The 24,654-nt window shown below is 28.7% G+C and overlaps 1 pseudogene; it reads right to left on the reverse strand.

Moving 5' to 3' along the window:
- Positions 1-6,986: 6,986 nt before the first annotated feature.
- LOC129285228 (probable LRR receptor-like serine/threonine-protein kinase At3g47570) lies at positions 6,987-15,981 on the reverse strand (annotated as a pseudogene).
- Positions 15,982-24,654: the final 8,673 nt, after the last annotated feature.

Raw genomic sequence — 24,654 nt, forward strand, 5'->3', positions numbered from 1 at the left:
ACCCATGGCAAGTGTAGAGAAGGAAGAGAACTAACATTCACAACCCATAAAGACCATAACAGCACTGATAAAAGAAAGAGACAGAGGAACGTGAAGCAACGTCAGGAATTACAATAGATTCAAGGTAGCAAGGAGACGAGCAGGAATGGCGAGGTTCGACAAGTAGAGAGAAGGTTGACAGAGGAGAGCAGTCCGATGGTGAGGGAGGAATTTGATAGTGAGGAGAGAAGAGGAGCAAGATGTCGGTGAAAGGGGGAAAAAAGAAAAGGAAATGCGATGGTCCATTTTTTCGCATGAAGAAGATAAAATTTCTGATCAAATAAAAAATGAAAAAATTACAAGAAAGAGCATAAGGAAAATTACAAGAAAAGGCACAAGAACAATTTACAAGAAAGGAAAAAATTTCAATAATTAAAACAAAATAAAAACTAAACTTTTGCTCATTAGAATTTGAACTCTTAACTTTTGAGGAAATTACTAGTATAAGTTGCAACAAAATACCACTCTCCACTTCCTATGGCATTTTAACAATTAATTAAAATATCAATTGGAAGAAAAATTTATTTAATTTAAAATTTAGTGTTATTATAGTAAGATAAAGATATATTGCTAGCCTTGCATAGCTACATTAGGGTTGATGCTTAAAATTGGGTTTTATTCATTGTAACAAAAGATTGGGCAATTGATTTAGCTAAACACCTGTTCTTGACTTGAGAGAACTTGTTCAAGTATTTTTAAAATCCTAGGTTAGCACTTATCTCCATTACAAGCATTTAGGACACGAGATATTTTGTGTTATCAAATGCAAGGGGAATAAATAATCCTAGGTTTCATTTCGTACTTGAAGTTTGAGAATCATTTGCTTTTCTTTATTTTCAAGCTTTAATAGCTTGTTTTCAAAATCAATTTTATCCAACTAATTGTGTTTTGCAAAACTTGATTGAAATTGAAAAGTCTTTTGCTTGACCATATTTTCAATATAAATCTCCATGGGAATGATACTCTACTCAATTTATTACTTGTCATGACCCATGCACTTGCAGAGAGTGCAACACACACACCATAGAAGAACAGGAAGAATCATCGCTCGCAGTAGAGAGAAAGAAGAAGAATCTGACAGTTGTGACACCCAGCAGTAGTAGTTGGTTGTTTCACACATATGGCAACAAATTGAAAAGACTAGAGGAAGAGGAAGAATGAAGGAAGTGATAGACGTTTCTCAAAGCTCTCTCTCACTCTTGTTCTCTTAGTTTGCAGAAGATGGAAATGAAAAGGTGAGAAGAAGGCGAAAAATAAATATGATAGGTTTTGCTATTTTTTTATGAGGGTCAATTTGGTAATTTCTTGATGTTAAAGCAAAATAAAAATCCTCCCTTGGCACTTTGAGGATTCAAATTCAGAACCTATAACTAGATGAAGAATATAAATTCCACCAAGCAACCAATTCATCTTGTAACATTGTTTCAAAATTTAAAATTTATATTCAATATATATAATTAATTTTAATATTGTCATTAGTTTTAGGGTCATTTCAGGATTATTTATAACATCAGTTAGGAGTTTACAAGAGTTAGTTGTGAATCTTAATTTTTACCATCAATATGCATATAAGCCAATTGGGAAATCAATAATGCCCTTGGGATTATTTGTTACGTTAGTTGGGAATTTATGAGAGTTAATTTTGAATCGTTAGCTAATCACTTATATTTTTTTGCTATTAATATATAGATAAATTTCTTGAAAGATCTACTAAATATACTTAGGATTATTTATAACGTTAATTAAAAAATTTTGAGTTAATTGTAAATGGTAAGCCAATCACTTGTGATTTTTTGCTATCAATTGAAAAATCAACAAAAAATACTTGTAAATCTTCGTAGTGTTAGTTTGGAATATACAAAAGTTCATTATAAATCTCAATTCAATTAATAAAATATAATTTATTACAACTAAGAACTATTGTCTGTTATTGAGATTTTAATAATTCAGGGTATATAATTGTCATTAATGTTATTATGGGGACCCTAATTGTCATTTTCCCTTAAAAAATTCCATGTCTTTTGCCAAGTAATCTTGATTAGGGTGATGTGGCATACGTTTCATTGAATTTAACTATCATCTTAACAATATTAGGGGGTTAATGGTCGAAATCAAAAGATGACGGTGTGGAATTTGGACTTCTAAAGATGATGGGAATTATATGCAAGTAACCTAAAGTTGAGGGAAGTTGTGTATTTTGGCTAAGAAAACATACTCCCTCTAGATTATGAGTTACAGTTCTAAAAAATGTTAGTTGAACCTTGATTTCTTAAAAAATATTTTCAATTATACCCTTATTAAATACCTTATATAAGTGCCTTGATAATGACAATTAAAATTTCAATGCATCATTTTTTCAACAAAAGTAATAAATGAAATGGGGGCACAGTTGGAAAAGTAATTATAGAAAGTTACTTAATCCCGTATAATTTCAAACAAGCAAGGCTTCAAGAAAATTCCCTATAATTTGGTCCGAAGGGAGTAAATAATAAAAGGCTAACCACCTCAGTGCAATGTTTAACCCTACATTCCAGATTGATCCCTTATCTCTCACGATCAACTTTGAATTGCATTTTTGGGTATGATTCAATTTGAATCCTTCTATTTTATTTTTTAACATTTAGCTTTCATGGTTTGTCATGCCTTGAATTATGTATATAATTTTCTCAATACCATTTGAAAAAGTGGATCGGATGATCCAGCAAGTGGAATGTGAAGGAAATAATTTTTTATTTTGCTATGGGTCATGACTTTTTCCTTTTCTTTATAACTCTGTTCATATTTGATTTCGTATAGTAAGTATAGTGCTCAGTAATAAGAGGAACAATCTGAATGTATTCTTAATTTATTTGCATATTTGGTTTTGACCTATTTTAATTGTTTTTATTTTTTAAGATTCTTGTTTTAATTGGAATTTTTACTTTGACTATGTTTTAATTGTCATTTATTTATTTACTTTAGGGTCAGCCACCAGTGACCATGAGAGATATTAAATCTCAGTGCATATTTGTATGGATTAAGTTTAGTGATTTTGGTAAAAAAAAAAAAAGAAATGTCTTGTGATTATATTTTGAAACTTTTGATTCCAATAACCCTCATTATTTTCCTTTCTATTCTATTGCATTTACTACGAATACACTGTAATTATTGGTTGTCAGTGGCCAAGAATGGAGGGAGGAGAGATTTTAATGAGTTCAATTTTTAATAAAAAGTATAGGTAAGATAGTGAAAAAAAAAATTGAGTTTTTTAACCTCGCTTTTTCAACATTTTAAATTAAATTTATTAAGATTTTTCCTCCCTTCCATTTTTCTCCAAAGGAAACACACTGAATCACCATGGGTATTACAGGAGCTGAAAAAAAAAAAATTAATCATCATGCTTTTTAAAAGAAAAATCCGGTACTTCAAAATTCACTTTTAAAAATAAGATTTTCAAATATGTAATAAATGCCCTATTTAAAGCAAATAACAATAAACAAAAAATGTTAAGAGGAATGAATGAAAATTAATTTTTCTTTAATTTTGCAATAAGCTAAGAAGAAAATATAAATAAAATATCATGACTCAAAATCTGAGTCTTAAGCGGCGTATAGGCTAAGCTAGTTTTCCTCTAGTTAGCTTAGCAAGCTTAGATAAAAATTTCACCTTTCACACAAATTGACAAACTACAATTTTCACTTACAACACTACACCTTGACTCAAACGCTCTTATAGTTGTCATGACGTTGCAGGATGCCATAAATTCATTTACTCTTTACCATGTATACTTCATATGCTTATGAAGTATAGCTAATCATCACAATTATTACTTTTACCAGCTGCCTCATCTGAAAAATTGTAAGTAGAGGGATGAGTACCATGGACTCAATGAAGGCATAAATTACAAAGTGAATAAAAGGGAAGCAAAGAAGCACAAGAGTTTGTCACAAATGAATTTCAATGAGATGAATCAAGGCCAACATGTTCATAAAATATAATTTTTGTTCTAAGGAGGAGAAAATAAATTTTGTTAATACTTTATACTAATGAATCAGACAATCATATAATAATCATTGATACCCAATCTTTCATATCAAAACATTACATCACGTCATTCAATCATGCAATGCAATCATAATATTCAATCACAATAATAATTCCAAAATATCATGTTACCAAACATTCAATCGCGTCAGTATTTCCATCAACACCCATTTCCAACTTGGTGGGGATTAACCATCTCACCAATAACATAGCATTTGTATTTATCTTTTATGTATAATGGTGAGGAATAACTGTCTACCACGTGTCATATAATTTATGATGAGGAATATATATATATATATATATATGTATATATATAAGTTGGTTTAATAAATGAAAAAAGGCAATAGAGTGAAATTGAATAAGAGGACAATAAAATATAAATAGTGGAATAAATATTTTTTGTAAAAAACAAAGTTAATTTTGAAAACATAATAATTGAAAGTTGTTATAAAAGAGAAAAGGTAAGGAAAATATGACAATATAATAGTGGTAACATTATCAATAGCCATAATTAGTCATTGTCTTCTCCATTATACAATCATCACCCAGTATCAAATCCAAGAGATCGTAATTCACCACAAGCAGAATAAATGCAAAATAATAGTAAAACCAAATTTGTGACTCAGCCATGCATTGCTTTATGTAATGATAACAAATAAGCGACACAAAATTTTTGGATTTTGCTTACCAAATAGAACAGAAAAAGGCTTCAAATAAACGAGTTTTTCAAATTCAAAAGGATAGCAAAGATGAAAACAAATGGTCACAATTTGCTGTTTATACATTCACCTGTTGCAACGTTCAACCAATCATAATGATACACTTTATGTTGCTACTCGAATGGCTAGGAAAGTCATGCCATATCACCTAATGTTGTGTACAACATATTAACATTAATTAATAGTCTATTGAAATCGGGTATCCTCAATTAATTGAAGTACATCCTATAATGCTGACATTCATAATTTTAATCTAATTTTCCTATTATGGTCGTTAACCTAAACCTAGATCTTTCCAAATGTAATTCCTAAACTTGAGTTGAGTTTGAGAGTTACCTTATATAGTAGTTAGTTAAAAGATAGAGGAGTCAATTTTTTGTTGAAGGTTTCAACCAAAAAACCCCCCAAATCATAAGGAACAATGCCACGACAATGGTGTGGCCCGAACTACAAAAGGAGTTAAATGAAGACTTTCTAATGTGATTGAGCTCATGAATGGGTGTGGCGGCAATTGAAACTATAGGAGCGGAAAGTTATAAGGTTAGGGTTTTCTATTAATTATGTTTAATATATACATAAATATTGATAAAATATCTTTTATTGTTGATTCTTTTTTAATTTCTTTAACCTATTTCAAGATTATTACATTGACATAGTATATGAAATCCCATCGGTTACGGGATGAATGTCTAAAAGATTTGATAAGATGATTTTATAGGATTTCAAATTTGAATCTTTTTAATTCTACTCTATTATAATTATATTTAACTTTACTCCTATTAATTTTATTATATTTTAGTATAATTTAATTTAAATCTTTTTAAGTTGGGTTATCACAATAAATTTTTTATTTATCATTTTCTTTTACTTTGCATTTTGCCATGAGTAATACTGAGTGACCATAGGCAATTAGGCATTAATGTCCCTTGCATATTTGCGGACAGGTAGAAAAGGGAGTAATATTTCCCATCTTCTATTTCAGGATGACATCCTTTTCTTATTACTTACAAATATCTTTTTATTGGAAGTAATCTGTTTGAGGCATAGTCGCCAATCAAACACTAAATAAAAGCACTTCTGCCAATGAAGATTTAAACCTTGATTTGTCACGTTATGAAAAACTAGCTCGATCCTTTTGTTAGACCCAAGCCTATTGATATGACCTCCTTTTTTGGAAAAGTTTCTCCTATCAACTTCAATGTGTTATGGAATGTCAAAGAATGCACGTGGGTTGACATCTGTACTCTTGGTGTTGCACCTTTCAATGTTTTATATAATGTATATGAGTTTTAGAACATAAAGGAGCAATAATTAATTTCTTATTATATCAAGAGGTTTGATATTGCTCCTTTACTTTTTAGTACTTTTTTTTGTACATCAAATTTGTAGTTACTTCAACATTCGTTACCATTATTTTAAGATAAGAAAAAATATATTTGAGTTTCATACATTTTTTTTGTTCTTTCTTACTAATTTATTTTATTTGTCCAGGTTCGGTATGCATGACATACATTCTCCAGCTTGCAGGGAGCAGTATAGACTGATATTATATGACATTATTCTTTATAAGCTGAAATTATTTGATATTAGTCTTCCATTTTATATATTTTAATTATCGTGCGGATTTTTTTTATTTTTAGTTACATACATATCCTGTATAAATACTCTTCCATATTGGAATATTTTAATTAATGTGCAATTTATTTTAAAGACATACAAAAGATATTGAATTTTTTTTTTCAAAAAACTTCTCAACAGCTTGATTGAATGATAAAGTAATGATTCTTTTTTATTAAAAATAAAAAAAAATTGGAAAACCAAAGTGAAAGTTTAAATGATAGTATCTCATGGATCACTCGATTCATAATTGAGAACATCAAGCGGATATATAAACAAAATAAATTGTTAATATGTTCTTCTTTAAGCATCTTCTATTGAGCTAATGATAGCAACTTTAGTTATTCAAGTTCTTCTCACAAGATATTTCTAATACATAATTATTTAGAGAATATAGAGGAGAAAAAGAAAATTGTAGTGCTCATTTTGATTTATTTAGAAAACCATTTCTTCCCAAATCAAATAACTAATGAAAAATAAGAGTGGAATTTTGGTTCTTATTATTGGAAAACAAAATGCTAAAAAGTAAAAAAAAAAAAAAAACAAACAAACAACATGAAGAAATCCAAAACCCATATAATCAAGTAAGAAAATTTCAAATTTCACATCATATATTATTACAACATACATCACTCCATTTTATAAGAGTACATATTCCCAAGAAAATTAAAAAAAAAGTTAAAGGAATACCAAAATTTGTTTTAACAATTATTCAACTTGAAGTGCCTCTAACATTTTCCATAAATATAACCTTGATTTTTTTTAATGACACCACAACATCAGCCATTGAAAGTCGTGCCTCAGGTAAATCATGGCAACAATTCAGTGCTAGCTCAAAAATTGATGATATATAAGGTGATATTACCAATATTTTGATTTTCTTTGAGAGGCAAATTGGCATCTAGAATATTGGTGATTGAATGTGGTGTTGATTTTCTAACCCAATGCTTTAAACTTAATCCTTCAACAAACATCTCATCTGTTGGCTTCTTCCTTGTAAACATTTCCATTAGTAAAATACCATAACTATAAACATCTCCTTTGATAGAAACAACTCCTTCTAATCCATACTCTGTTGAATAGTTAACAAACAAATATTTAGTAATAAAATAATCTAAAATTTTAGAAAGCATAACAAACAAAAGAGCATATAAATAAGTCCAAAAAAAATTATTATACCATTACCTGGCGCCATATAGCCAATTGTAGCCAAAGTTTTGGTATAAATTTCTAGTTGTCCTTCACCAAACAATCTAGCAATACCAAAATCACTAAGATGAGCCACCATATCTTCATCTAATAAAACATTGCTTGGTTTCACATCACAATGAACAACTAGTGTAGAAGAACTATGGTGAAGGTATTCCAAAGCAGCTGCCACATCAATCATTATATTCAACCTTTGCAAGACATTTAAACAATAGTTATGAGAGTATAACCATTTGTCAAGACTCCCATTTGCCATGAATTCCATAATTAGAGATTTGAAATGATCATTTGAACAACAACTGATGATCTTAATGAGATTGCGATGGCGTAAATTGCACATGGCAACACATTCAATATCAAAACTTCTTAATGCTTCTTCCACTTCTAACTTAAATACTTTGACAGCAACTATTTTTGAGTTTGGAAGAGTGGCTTTGTATATTAATCCAAAATTTCCAAAGCCAAGAAGATTACTCTCATCAAATCCATTTGTTCCCTGCCAGAGCTCATAATAGGATATCCTAGTTGGTATCTCAAAAGTTATTAAATCCCTGTTGGTTGAATCATTAACATGATCTCTCTTACACTTTAAAAAGACAATGCCTAAAACAACCAAAATGACAACCATGCATATGATAGGCAATAAGCACTTTATCAATAGCTTCACTTTATTTGATATGCTCCTGTGTTCTTTCCTACATGGATGAACTTTTAATAGGGACTTCCCACAAAGATCATTATTCATCATAAAAGATTCAGTAGTGAAATTCTGAAAAGGCCCCCCACTTGGAATTTCTCCATGCAATAAATTATAAGAAAGATTAATATGTTGAAGATAGACTAATAACTCTAAGGATTTTGGAATCACACCAGACAAATAATTATGAGAAAGATCCATGGACTCCAAACTTATCATGCCACCAAGCGATTCAGGAATATGCCCTTGTAATTTGTTTTTGGACAATGATAGCGTTATCAAAGTTTGCAAGCCACCCATAGTTGTAGGGATGCTTCCTGAAATTTCATTTTGTGACAAGTTCAATAATATAATTGTTCTTAAGTTTGATACCTCTAGTGAAATTGTCCCACTTAGTGCATTGGAGGACATGTCTATTTCCAAGATATCTTTGAGACTCCAAAGGGAAGAGGGTATATGAGAAATCAATTTGTTAGAGCACAAATCCAACTTCCGCAAAGAAGTATTCCCGAGGCATCCTGGAACCACTCCCGAAAACATGTTGTTGGCAAGATACAACTCACTTAGACTTTTGAGTTGGCAAAGTTCTTCTATAATGGACCCTTGCAATCTATTGTTGCTGAGACTTAAGTACTGGAGGCTATGTAATTTGTTAATTGTATGAGGAATCAACCCATTCAAATCATTACCATCCATAGATAATGTCATCAAGTTTGATAGATTTCCGAATCTATTGGGTATAGCGTCATTAAATTTATTCGATGACAAATCTAACAAAGTGAGCTCAGATGCATTTGATATGCTATTTGGAATTTGTCCAAATAGTTCATTCCCCACCAGCGATAATTCTTTCAAGTTAGGAAGGCCAGTTCCTAAATATGATGGGAGAAGGCCAGAGAGGGAATTGGAGTCAAGGCTTAAGCTTGTCAATGTTGAAATATTGAATATATTGAAAGGAATTGGTCCGCTCAAATTGTTCATTGCAAAAGATAACATTTCAAGTTTAACAAGATTGCCCATTTCCTTGGGTATCGAACCTGGAAACGCAAAAAAAGATAGTCACACATGTTAGTAATCTAAAAACTTAAATATTTGTGTTATGCTAATTAATCTTGAATAATTAAGTAAGTTTTTAAAATATAAAAAATTAGGCAAATCATAAACTATCTTTGAGATGCCATGGTTATATAAGAATTATTTTAAAATTGAAGTTTTTATGTTGCAATTTTTGAATAATAATTTAACAGGAAATCAATGATTTTGTGAAATAAAACAAAAACTATTGAAAAATTTGAAAATGAAAATTAAGCGGGGAAAGGATGTGCTCTTTAATAAAGGGGGAAAATATAGATTTGAAGTTAATAAGAGAAAGATAAAATCCTTTCAACATTGACAAACTTGGAAATGGCGAAAAAAGATAGGTAACAACATTTTCTTTTCAATGGTGCTTGCATAATATATATATATATATATATATATATTTGGCAAAGAAAAACATACATATGTCGTGTAGTGAGAACTTCATATAGACCTGGTGTACCATGTTATCTAGGATCCATCCAATAAAATTGCACTAATTTGATCAAATAAAATGGCTTTAATTTTATAATAGAATGTGTATTTAATTTCTTTCTCTTTTTCCTTCTTTGCTACCATTAATATCAGAAATAATTTATATTTAATAGCATCTAAATATTATATTTTTATTGGATAGATCATGAATGATGTGAAACATTAAGTCTATCTAAGAATTTCTCATGTAGTATAACGTAAAAAACTATATGTATCTTAGTAATCCAAAAACTTAAATATTTGTGTTATGCAATTAATCTTCCATAAATATTAGTTCTTAAAAATCTTAAAATAAAAAGGTAGAGAAATCATAATGAGATGCTATGGTTATGGAGGATTTATTTTAAAATTAAAGTTTATTATGTTGTAACTGTTCAATAATTGTTGGTTAGGAAATTAATCAATTTGTAAAAGAAAACAGAAAATTTTGAAAAAATAAAAATTAAATAGGAGAGGATGTATTCTTTAATAATGTTTTTTTGTGCATTGCAAATTAATCATGTGGGGCAACAAAGCATTAAACTACCTTTCGGCGAATTCGTTTTTCTATAATTGAAGTGAGAAATAATCAAATATACTTTTCTTAATTAAAAGAAAGGGGTCCACATCACATATAATGAGTCCACATGTTCCATTTAAGAATAATAAAACTTTTAGTTACTCAAGTTTGTATCGATCATTGATTTGGTTTCATAAATTTAATTTTATCAGTTTAGTTCCTTATATTTTCTTAAATTATGATGTTAGTTCTTTAAATTTTAAAACACAAACTAACTCTTAAATCAATAACATATATTAATGAGCTGGCATGTATAGGTAGCTAAACTAGAAAAAAAAAAATAGTGCTCAAATAAGTTTAATTTTTATCAATCTAGTCATTTATGCTGCATTTTTCTTTTCTTTTTTTTTAATTTTGTTTCATTTTTTTTACATAAATAATTCTTTTTATTAATTTGCATGGTTGTTATCAATATTCTGTTATCTATGTCAATGTTATCTCCTCTTTACATAAATAAAAAATAAATCAATAATTGAGGCAAACTTAACCAAATCAATACAAATTAAATTTCAAAAAATAAAATTGATCATTGAAGGAAATTTAAAGCACTAAAAATTTCATTATCCTTATTATATATATGTCTCTGTGGGTGTATGTATGTATTTTGCAACATCTTATAATTTCAAACTAAATAATTGTTCAAAAATTATAATAAGAAAAACTTTAATTTGAATAGTTTTATTAATTTTGTCCAGAATTGAACGTGTGGAACTATTCCTTCTGAAACCTAAATGAAGCAAAATGAAACAATCTAATTATTTGTCTAACTATTGAAAACATCTCATATTCTAGTTCGTTAGTTTTAGCACACATATTTAAATATTTTTTGTTCATATATAACGAATAAGAAAAATACAACTCCAAACTTGTCTGTATTTTAATGTTATTTTAATATAAAACTTACTTTATCATACAAAAATTATCAAATATTACTAAATCTAGCATGTTTAAGAATAAGTCTAAAACTTATGGTGATTATATCAAAAATAATTTTTAAGTAAATACTCGTTTCAACTACAGAAGGTTTAATGAATTTGCAAGATTAAAAAATTTGAAAAGATTAAAAAAAAAGTTAAAACAGATAAAGAATGTCTTCTTAAATAAGAGGAGAAAAAATATAAAATTAAACTTATTAGGAGACGCATAAAATTTTAGAACAAAAGTAATGGAATTTTAGATTTACTCGATTTCAATATGCATGAATGAACAAGAAATTATTAATGAAATGATTATAAACAAAATTCTATTTTAGATTTACTCCATTCAAAAAAGAGATTAAAAAAATGGAAACATAAATATAAGCACATTATACATACCTGTAAATGAGTTATCGCCCAAATACAATTCTTTTAAAGATGTGCAATTACTTATTGATTTTGGAATGCTTCCCTCCAATTGATTACCATCAACATCGAAGATTTCAAGTAAAGGGAGTTGATGGCACAATTGTTTTGGTAAATTACCATTTAAATGATTCGTCCCAAGCTCAACCTCTCTCAAAGAAGACATGTTCCAAATAAATGAAGGAATTCCACCTAAACAAAGTACAAAATGTTTGCTTGTTGTTAGTACGACTAGTAATTCCCCAAATTCTCATACAAAGATATAAATAATACATGGAAATTTGATAATTAGAGGTTTAACATTAATAAAAAAATATAAAATAACCCTTTTTCGGCAACTCCCTCCAGTTAAAATTAAATGGATTTTTGTAAGATCTATGTAAACGGATAGCATTAAACGTATCAAGTATACTATAATTTTTAACTCTTAAAGTGGTTTCAGTTAAAAAAATTTCTAATATAGAATGAGCATAATAATAAATGAAAAGTTTGTTAAAGAATGAGCATACCTGTAAAAGAGTTGTACTGTAGATATAATTTTTCTAGCACCGTCTCATTGTCAGCTAGTATTGGAAGATTACCATTCAAATTGTTTTTTACTAAAGACACAGTTCTTAGAGTAGAAATGCTAAAGAGAGATGATGGAATTTCACCTGTATCAATTTAAAAGTGAACAACTAAAATTGCATTAAAGCAAGATATAATTGTTACAAGACTCTGATTAATCATTTAATACTAAATTGATCTTGGAGAGAATAAAAACAATATAATGATAGAATAAAACAACAAAGGTATATGAAATTGTATTAATTGATGGTCATATTTTGGGTGTCAAAAAATTAATCTAACAATGATAAATAGAATAAACACTTGCACACATACACGAATATTTCCACCGGGCCTTTCCACAATTAGATTCTTTCTATTAACAGGGTTTGCACCCCAAAAAAAGAAAAAAGAAAAAAACACATTGAAAATGTCTTTCTTATTTATTCTAATATATTGATTGTCAAATTGGGCTTGGGATACGTGAGCATACATTGAAGTGCTTTGGCCACAAGATTTACCTTAAAACAATTTAAGCTTTTTTTTTTTTAGGATTAAGGTACATTTTTACACTTGAACTTTTTCTCGATGAGCAATTTTACCCCATACTGATAAGTGAGGTAATTTTACTCATGAACTATTTTTTTAAGAAGTGCCAGGCATCCTGTAGAAAGGGGTTTTTTGCTCCTCAAAAAATAATTTAAGAATAAAATTGCCCCACTTATCAGTATAAGGTAAAATTTCTCCTTTAGAAAAAGTTTAGAGGTGAAATTGTGCCTTAACCCTTTTTTTTACAGTAATTATTGATATAAGATTAGCAATAATTAGTAATGTCAATCTTGTTATGATATAATTGGAATTATATTTATTAAATTTATATTATTTCTCACATCAAGCAATATATGTAAATGATAGTATCACCATTTTATTTTATTTTACCATGTATCTGAGATTTTGTTTAAATTAAATATTTTTTATTGATACAAAATAAATATTTTTCTAGCAATACAAGTGACAAAGTACATACATATTTAAAATGCGTTTAGCAACATGAAATGTGGTAGCAATTTTAAAAACCGAACCAAGAAAAGCTAGTTCTAATATATTAGTAAAAGCTTGCATATTAGAAACAAAAATTCAAAACCCATCCATGTATATAGGCATATCATGGATATAATCAAAGTTGATGTCTTCCAAGTTGTTTTCTATATGTGTGAAAAAAAGAAAAACACAAGAAAACTTTCCTTCTAAAAGAAAATGCAAGGAAAATGAAGAATAAAAGGTAAGAGAGAAGCATCAAAGTCCAAGCAGTCCTTTCTATTGTCCCTATCCAATTATATTAGTAGTGAAGACAAATATTGTAGATAGTACAAATCATTAAAATTAAACATTCCTAAAAACTTACAGGTGCCATAAAAACAATAAAGAAATGATATATAATAATAGAATTAAACATGGAAGCTTTATGAAATCTATTAATTGACAGCATGAAATCTTCTAAGAGTTCAAAGAATATAAAGTAACTATGGTAGAGAGAGAGAGAGAGAAAATAAACATATTATATTTTCATGAGAATTGGATGTATCATCAAAATGACTTTGCCACAATACTCTTCCTGTGTAGAGAGTCTCACGAGATAATATATACACAAGACATTCATTATTTTTTATAATGACATTTTAAGAATTACTTTCAGAAATAATACTAAAATACTCTAATATCAAAGTACAATTAATTTTAAAAAGCCACGACCCATAATTGGAAAGACGAATAATCATAGAATGTATTATTGTCAGTTTATTGTCACGTATTTTGTGTACGCGTGTGCGCGATATTCAATAAAGCGCAGATGTGTAGTTACTTGTAATGCACCAACCTTATGTGACCAACAAACAAATACACATCGCACACCCGCAAGCATCACAAACATGAAACACATTTTGAAATTATTTTAATTTGAAAGATTAAAACAAACAAACAAAATATCAAACATCGTTTAAAACAATCATATAATTTAAACTCTTACCTTGCAAATTGCTATCGGCAAGATATAAGAATTGGAGGTTTGTCAAATTTCCAATATCAGTTGGAATGATCCCTCGATTGAATATGTTATTACTCAGTTCTAAATCTGTCAATTCCTTGCATTGATGCCAAATAGAGGGTATCTCACCAGACAAATCATTATCATGGATATAGAATTTTACAAGTTTTGGAAGCCCGAAACACAGGTTTGTTGGAAGACTACCAGATAAATTATTCATATTAAGTTCAATGTATTGTCGAACTGAATTATTAAATAGAGAGGTTGGTATAGAGCTTGAAAGTTGATTATTTCCAAGATATATTATTCGTAGTTGTGGAAGATCACCAATCTCATTTGGAATGCCTCCTTCAAATGTCAAAATATGAATAATATGTCAATACATATCTAAAGTAGAAGAATTTTCTAAAGTATGCATTTTTTAACTCATGTTTGCAGTGTTTTTTTTTTTTTCACACCATGAGGATCGTCCAAACTAAAAATGAATGTTATGCAGCAGATCCATGTGTTGTAAGCTTCATTTACTTATTTTGTAAACAACCCTTAATATGTTTTAAATGAGAGAACAGATATCCATTTTCAAGAACCGATGGCCGTTTAGATCCATTATCAGGATTAATATATTCTTTATTCCTATGCTAGCTCTTATATGAATGCACTGTAAAAAAGGAACAAATATCCCATTGCTTCAATTGCATGTAGATTCGTGATCTATTGAAAAATTACAATTGATAATTTTTTTAAAAAAGGAAAACTGATAAAAACATGCATAAAAATACCAATAAATGAAGAATATATAATAGTCGAGGCAAATTAACAAAGATCCTTCAAACGTGATCCTTGAGGGAATATATCATGCTAACCAAATAGATTAATTTAGAGCAAAACCAAATATAGGTATAAAAAATGATCCAAAACATACCTGAAAAAGTGTTATAAGAAAAATGTAATATCTCAAGTGACGATAAGTTGGAAATTGTTCGAGGAATGATTCCTGAAAGTTTGTTTCTTGAAAGTCGTAAAATTTTCAAGCGCTCAAGTCTTCCTACCTCAACAGGAATGCTTCCTTCAATTAAATTAGAATTCCAATCCAATGTCTCTAACCTTGATAGATTGAATAGAGATAGTGGAATAAATCCATCAAAGCTGTTATTTCGAAGATTTAAGTGCTCTAGTGTAGATAAATCTCCTATCCATGCCGGAACTTCTCCTTGAAATCCATTATAGCTCAAGTTCAATAGTTTCAATCTATGCAATCGAACTAACTCTCCTGGTATTTGGCTATAAAAATTGTTGCTGCTAAGATCGAGTTCAACAAGAAATGAGAGGTTTCCCACTTGTGGAGATATGGTGCCTTTAAGATCCATGCCACCAAGATTCAAGGAACGGACCCTTCCATGGCGAGTATTGCAAGTGACACCAACCCAATTGCATGGAGAAGAAGAGATAGACCAAGTAGATAAGGAATCATATGGATCTGTAGTGATACAAGATTTAAGGCCAAGGAGTGCAGATTTGTCGGTAGTGTTGTTTGAATCAATCCAAGCTAACGAGGATGTGAAGCAAAGGAGTGAGAAAATCAGGAAAACAAAGGAAGGAGATTTTCCCATGTTAGTCATATTGGACTTTTTAAAATTGCAAGTTGTGTATCTAAGAAATCACGCATCAATTTATACTTGCCAAACTCCAAATCAAGTCAAGGCGTGCAAGCACAAGGACAATTAACAAATTCAAAGGACAACTCTCATGATAAGATTACAAAATTAAAGAAAAATATTAATTATAATTAGCGTGTTTGGTAAATTATATCTGTTTTTTTTTTTATAGTTGAAGATATTATTTTAACCTTTTCACATAGATATCAGATCTAACTTGAATAATTGGTGCTTCTATATTAAAAATTTCCGGAGTCTTCAAGCATTGAGTATTTTAATCTTCTTATCTCTGACATTTACATTATATATTGACTTGTGTCTGTTTCAAATTAATTTTAATTCTCCACTTATCTTGTATATATAGCTTATATATGTTAATGAGTACATGCAATAAAACCCATAAAATTGTATATAAAGGTTGTTTGCAAAGAACGCATATCCTGTAGGAGTGTGAATTTTTCTTCAAATATGAAAATTATTTTTGTGATTTTTCTTTAAATAGTTTTGAGAATACTATTTGAGCTGTGAGATATATTTTGGTCATAGTGATATATCAGCTCAACATTTATTGGGAGTATGATATGCACTTGGGAGTAAGTTTGTGAAAAAATTTCTTGTCGGTAAACTAAAAACCATTACAAAACTTGCAATGTTTTATTTTTTGTTGAAGCAGTATGTTTTTAGTTACATTATTTGTATTTGAAAACCAAATGAATGCATATTAAGAATGAAATATAGAGAAAATAGATGATAGATAAATCAATTGTAAGAAACACAAATGTTTTAATATTTGTCAATAATTACTTAACCTTACGTTAGCGCTTTTGGTTCAACCCAACAGGGCTCTTTAATTTGTTAAGAAAGGTGGGGGAGATCTGATGCTTATGAGTGTAGAGATTTTTATTTTTTAATATAATCCAAAAGAAGCAAAAGAATAATATAAATTAAAATATATTGTAGATTGTGTTTAATAATATACTTTAAATTAAATTATAAAAATTAGAATTCCATCACGTACTATTTCTACATGGATGAGTGATGAAGTGCACGGCATGCTTGACTTGTGAGCTGAGTGAATATAGGAATAACTATTGCATAAAAATAATCCCAAAACAAATGTTAGTTATAATTGCACTTACCACAAGTTTGTAGGCCATATATAGAGGGTACACAAAAGAACATTAATAGTGGGAAGACTAGTGAGAAGGCATATATATATCTATCATTCATTTGTCGGTATACCGTAAGTGCCGCGCTTGACTTGTGAGTAGTAGGCATCAAAGTCACTCTCCATTTCCATGCAAAATGGAACAAGAACATAAAATGGCAAAGTCAAAACAAAATTCTTGGATGAGTATTTTTCTGGAGTAGCTGTAGGTATATTCATGTATTATAAACTATATATCCAATAATACCATATACAACAAAGACATGCAATTAATTAAGAGTTTAACAACAACAAAAAATAATTTTTTTGAGTAGTGTAGGCCAGGTATATTCATGAATTACTCCCCAATTCAATTATGAAACCAAATCACCTCTTAATTGGTGACTATAAATAATTTACTAACAGGTAAAAATACAAATAAAAATTCAATTTTTGTCATCACTCCTATCAATTTCAATATAATGAATCACCTTAAACCATCAAACTTATGAAGTTATAAATAACGATTATCAAACCAAAATAGATGTTTTAAAAGAAAAAAAGTAAAACTAAACAAAGATCAGATTTAATGGCCAAAGCTCACTTTGTTAACATGTCTTGTTGAATAATGAAAGGAGTATTTTTAATTTTCTTATTTCTATTCCTATCGAAAGTTCTCCATCCAACAAAAACAGAAGAATTAATCAAATGATCAGTCAAGAGAGGTTATTAAGTTTTTATTTCTTATTTTCTTTTTTATATTCGGCAAACATCAAGCATGTTTTCCCTAAGTGTATAACTATATTTTATTATGATTAATAAATATTTTTCATTTTATGAATATAAAAATGCCAAAATTATATACGTGGTTAATGATTATCAGCCCAAAAAAAATAGGAAGCGGTTTTTTTTTAAATTTTTGTGACATTCTCAAAATTTAATTTAAATATCAGATACCATTTTTTTGTTTTTTTTTTTTTTTGCAATTATGAAAATACCCAAAGTCTTGAAACGTATAGGGATTCTCTTTCTAGCTATTTTATTTTTATTGATGGTTAGGTAATTACTTGAACCTTAATTTCCTAGATGAGTGGACTTGATATCACAACTCCAAGGCTTGATATTTTCTAAATCATTGGAAGCGAAGGCTCAAGTCACGCTTGACTTGTTATTATGAATTAAGGGAAAGACACAAATTAATATCTTTTCTTCTTTAGAGGACAAAAAATAATTATTAAAGATTAAAATTTAATTTGTCCCTTCAAAGAAGTTGATGCAGTGGAAGAGAAAGAAAATTGCATGTTGTATAATTTCTTCCATTATCACATTGATAATGACCACATTTTTATTTTGGCTTCATTATTTTATTTGTGGTCAATTTGTCCCAGCGTGTTGTATAATTTCACTTTGAAGACCACATTTTCATTGTCTTATTCATTTATATAGCCAGGTTGGGCAGCCATTGAAAAGAAGTTTGTGTAGATACATTGTCCCTTCAATTATGAATTTCTTTTTTAATCATTGGGTGAGACAATTATTCATTTCTTCATTACTTGGCATTTATAGTTTACTATTTATAAAATGCTTGTTTATAATTTTCATGAAACTTAAACTGATGAAAGAAATTTGTGTGTTTTCTCTCATTCTCATTACATGTGGCTAATTTAATTAATAAAATGTATAAGTTTATAAGCATTAGTGATACTGACTATATAATTTAATGCATATGAATTTATTGAAATCAACCTCATTTGATAGAAAATTTGCAAGCAAATAATAAAATGTTGGCATAAAAATAATTTAAAGATGTTAGTATTATCACATAAGGCATGCTTGACTTGTGAGTTGGGCAAAGATAGAAATAACTATTGCAGAAAATCGTTTTCATTTCAAGAATCATATTTTCATTATCACATCATTGTATTGGTTAGTAGAGCAACCCAAAAGGTATGTTTGTGATAAGAAGCTTTGTCCTTTTATGGCTAATATAAGTTTTTTTCTTGGACCATATTTTCATTTTGGTTGTGTTATTTCATTTATGGTTAAGTTTGGTAGGCCATATATAGAGGGTTCCCCAAATGGTTACTAATAGTCAAGGGAAGACTTGTGAGTAGCCATAAAAAATCTTTGATTGGTTATCAAAATTCTTCAGACTTGGAAATGCCGTGCTTGACTTGTAGTGAGTAGGCATCAAAGTCAGTCTCCATTTCACAAATAAAAATATTACTTAATTAATGTTGAAAATACAGCTTTCTATAAATTGTGTTTGTGTGTGTGTGAGAGAGAGAGAGAACGAGAGAGAGAGAATGATATATCATATTGGTAGACTTTAGAAATTAAAGAAAAAAAAAGGTATATGCAATATTAATAAAGATAAAAGCAAGCAAAGCATATCACAATTAAGGTGAAAACACTTAAAAGCTGCATTATGTTATGCATAATCAGTCTTTTATTTAAATACTTACCATAAGATTTGCAATGCTTTAAAGAAAAAGTTTTGTAAAATTACACTGAAGGATAAGATCTTACGAAAATTGAGGTTGGTTTAGTTTAATTTGAAAACTAAATACATAAATATACACACTGCCCATTGCTAGTTTGAATCTCCATTAGGAGAGGTGTTCAGACAGTGCCTCGAACATGTTCCATTCAATAGGTAGATATCTATTGGTAACAAGAAAAAAGAAAAACTAAACACATAAATATACACATTACCCATTTGCTATTTTTATAGAGAAAAATCGATATTCCAATCAACAATTGAAATACATAAATACTAATTTACTTAAATTTCTTCAACTAACATGGACGGGTGTATATATGAAGTCAAACTAGCAAGAAGTTTCTTTTGAATTGATGATAGAAATCTAAATCCTCTGAATTTGGGATTGGTGAATTTCTATGAATTTTTCCTTTTTAAGAAAGAGAGAGAAAATTTTATATTTTGTAAAAATAATAAAATGAAAGAAAATACGAGGAAAAGACAATTTCACAGAAATTCACCGTTCCGAAATTCCAAGAATTTAAATCCAAAAATTTAAAGTTAATTGCTTCTAATGAAGTTGAAGGTGTGAGATGAGACCTAATTATGTAAATTAAATTATAGGAACGATGTTAAATCAGTTTTTGATATACATATGCAAAAGCTTCTTAGAGTATCCAAAGTCTTCATACGTACATGGAGTCCAAGTATATGTGATACAATAAGAATATAATACACAAAAAAGGTAATAAAAAATACACAAGAGAGAGTAATTAATAAAAAAAGAACAGTCTAAAAAGACTCTTATAGTGCATTTGTATTAATGGAGATTTGGATTAGATCCAAACCCCTCATTTGGATATACAAAAAATTATGAATTTGGATTAATTCAAATCCAAATCCATTTCTTATTACAATTCCTTTGTAATTTCATATTCTCTCCACATCCTAGTCATTTGAAATTCTAGTCACTTCAAGCATATCATTTTCTTTGAATTTTCACTATTGATACTTCTATGATTTTAGTATATTTTCTGTTATTTGATTCTCATCTCTCATTGATTAAAAACAGAAATAAACTCATCATTTATAATTTTATATTTTCTTTTTGAATCTCAACTCATTTAGTACATTATTGGCAGTTTGATGCGCACATAGAATTAAATTTGTGATAGATTTTGCTGATGATAGCCAAACCTCCTGAAGCAGTATGTATCGGTCACATTGAATATGTATTTTGTTATGTGTTTGGGGAAAACAATTAGACAGCCACACACACACACATTAATATTGTATTATATATTCTTTTTGTTATTTTTTAATGGCATAGCCTTAGAGTATCCAAAATCTTCATGCCGTCATATACGTACATGGAGTTCATGTATATATGATATCTAATTATCTACTAAGCATTAATAAATTTTTAGATCTTTTTTTAATGGATTTAGATGCAGGTCATAATATCTATTTTTTTTTTAACCTTCTCAAAGTTTAACCTTACTATATAGATGTCACATTAAAAATTTTGTAAATTGACTGTGCAAATATATCATAGACGTTTAATATTAAAATTTTTCATAATTTTTTAACATTAAATGTGGATTATTCATATTAAATATGGACTATTCAAACTGATAAATAGATTTATTAAATTTTTTATAATTGATATAAATTTTTTATTTTAAAAATGTAAAATAAAAAATATTAAATATTAAATCTTAATCTGGAGAGTCCAGATTATGCACCCCCATTGACGAGGCTTCCATTCCTTGTTGATTACTTAGTCAATGACCTTCATAAAATAATCATCTTGTCATACATTCATTATTTTTCTTATTGGCTGTAGCTTTTGTGCCTTGCTCATTTTTCGGTTCAAGCACTCACTCAAAAACATTGATAAAAATGAAGGCGGAGAAAACGCGTTTAGGCGTAATGCGTCACGGATGACGGAAAATGAACGTCCTAATCTACAATGGGAATAGACGTAGTGGCTATTTATATTCCAATTTGGACATTGTTGGCTTATAATGAGACGTACTGTAGTTATACATCAACTCAGTGACATTACTGGAAAATAATCCAACATTTAAATGAGTATTGAGCTGACCATAAGAATGTGCCCAACTTGCAGTCCTAATTCAACCTATAATTCATCTGTCATTCATTTGTAGGTATATGGTAAACGTCATGCTTGACTTGTGAGTGTGCATCAAAGTCTCTCTCCATTTCCGTGCAAAATGGAAATAATCTGGTGGGGGAAGCAAGCACTAAGTGGTCTATACATACTCCATATTAATCAATCAAAAATAATCTAAATAAAAAAAATATAAGAATATAAAGTCAAAACAAAAATTCTTGAATAAGTATTTTACCTGAGTAGTTGTAGGCTAGTATATTAATGAATTACTCCCCAAATTCAATTGTGATGCCCAAATCACTTCTTGATTGGTGACTATAAATAATTTACTAACATCTAAAAATACAAATAAAAAATTTAATAAAGATCTTCTCAAGTTTATCATTATCCCTATCAATTTCAATACAATGAATGCATCTTAAACTATCAATTTCAACTATAACATTTTCTATAACCATACGTTTAAAATTTTTCAATACTCATATATTTTGGCATTCTCAAAATTTAATTTAAATATCAAATACGATGTTTGCCCATTATCACACTGATTAAGGACCACATTTTTATTTTGGCCTCATTATGTTATTTGTGGTCAATTTGTCCTTGCCTGTTGTATAATTTCACTTTTGAGACTACATTTTTGTTGTATTATTTCACTTATGGTGAGGTCTGGCAAGCATTGAAAAGACGTTTGTGTGGATATATTGTCTCCTCAATTATTCATTTATGGTTTTTTAGTGTTTTGTAGATATAGAGATTCTACTATTTATAAAATGCTTTGTTATAATTTACATGAAATTTAAACTAATGAAAGAAATTTGTTTGTGTTTTCTCTCATGCTCATTACGCATAGCTAATTTAATTAATAATATGTATAAGTTTACAAGCATTTGCGGTACTGACTGTATAATTTACTACATATGAATTTATTGATGAAATCATCATTATTTGATAGAGAATTTCAAGTAAAGCAAATAATAAAATGGTAGTATACAAATAATTTAAAAATGTTAGTATCATCATTGTATGGCATGCTTGACTTGTGAGTTGGGTAAAGATATAAATAACTATTACATAAAAGTTAACCCGTAAAAGAAGATGCAAGGCAAGAGAAAAAAATTATATTAGTGATTGAAAGAAGCTTTGTCCTGCAAGGTGGTTCGTTATCATTTCAAGAACAATATTTTCATTATCACATCATAATATAGTTTAACAGAGCAACCCAAACAATACGTTAGTGATAAGAAGCTTTGCCCCTTTATGATGAATATAATTTTACTTCTTGGACCATATTTTCATTTTCATTTTCATTGTATTATTTCATTTATGGTCAAGGTTGATAGACCATATATAGAGGGTACCCCAAATGAATGTTAATAGTGATGGGAAGACTTGTGGGAAGCAATAAAAAATCTTGATTGGATATTAAAATTCTTGAGACTTGGAAATGCCGTGATTGACATGTAGTGAGTAGGCATCAAAAGTCATTCAACATTTGAAATAGACAAACAAAAGGATGCCTCTCTCATGATAAGGTTAACAAATTCAACAAAAATATTAGTTATAATTAGTGTGTGTGGTATAGTATATCTGTTTTTCTTTTATATCTGAAGATATTATTTTAACCTTCTCATATTTGATTTTACCAAATGATATCACAGCTGTCTTGAATAATTTGTGCTTCAAGCATTGAGTATTTTAACCTTCTCACGTTTAATTTTCTTGATAAGGCCATTTGGATCTCATTTGGTTACTAGAAAAGAATTGAATGGATTGAAAAATAAAGATAAAAATCAACTAAATCATCTTTCTCCCAATAGTGAACATGATAAAATTTATTAATATATATTATAAATGTTGGAATCATCACACTCTAAAAATCTTACGAATCATTATTCCCAACCCCAAAAAATTAAATTACCCATTCTCCTTATAAATGCTCTCACCTATCTCCTTTTATCATCTTATTTATACCATTATTTTTTCAATCCATTCATTTCTAACAAGCAAACGGGACCTTAACATTTTCAATTGGTGGATATGTAATTCCATGTGCCCATTTCTACGAGGATGAGTGTTCTTTTTTTAAATGGAGCCCAAGTAATTTTATTTTAAATAAAAAAAACCATGTAGTGAATGGGTTCCATATTAATCAACCAATCAAAATAAAAAAAAACTAAATAAGGAGAGAGGGACAAAAAAAAATTAAGCCCAATATAAACCTGAATATCGTTTCCTATAGAAATCTCATAGTATGTAGAATTTTGATTTTTTTTGACTTGTGTTTGTTTCAAACTAATTAATTTTAATTTTCTACTTTCTTGTATTTTTATATTATATATTTTAATGAATGTACAATAAAATACATAAATTGTATAGAAAGGTTATTTGCAAAGAACACATTATAATCATAAGTTTTAATTTAAAGTAACACTCAATCTCTCTACAAAAGAGAAATTCAGTAGGTGACCATAAATTCCGCATTACATAATTTGATTTGATGGTATGAAAATGGGGTGTAGAAAAAAATGGAAAGAAAAAAGACAATACATAGAAAATTCCACCATTAAATGGTCAATCAACGAGGGACCGTGTATTCGTTATCATTTCAATATTTTAATTTGCAGTCAGTCAAAAAGAAATTTGTGTTTTTATCTTTAACAATTTTGAGATATTTATAAGTGTTTCATATGAAAGGGTCATATCAACAACCCATTTGTCATGAAGTGCTTGACTCTCAAAGTCACGCTCCCTTTCACACAAAAAATTATATTGAAGGATCATAAAAGATTAAAAATGAATTTTTAATTTGATTTATAAATGTTAATTATTAATAATAATTAAAGAAAACGTGTTCACAAT

Source organism: Prosopis cineraria, unplaced genomic scaffold (assembly GCF_029017545.1).
Source record: "Prosopis cineraria cultivar Desert tree isolate PC_DT_omini unplaced genomic scaffold, ASM2901754v1 PC11, whole genome shotgun sequence".
NCBI classification, from domain to species: Eukaryota; Viridiplantae; Streptophyta; class Magnoliopsida; order Fabales; family Fabaceae; genus Prosopis; species Prosopis cineraria.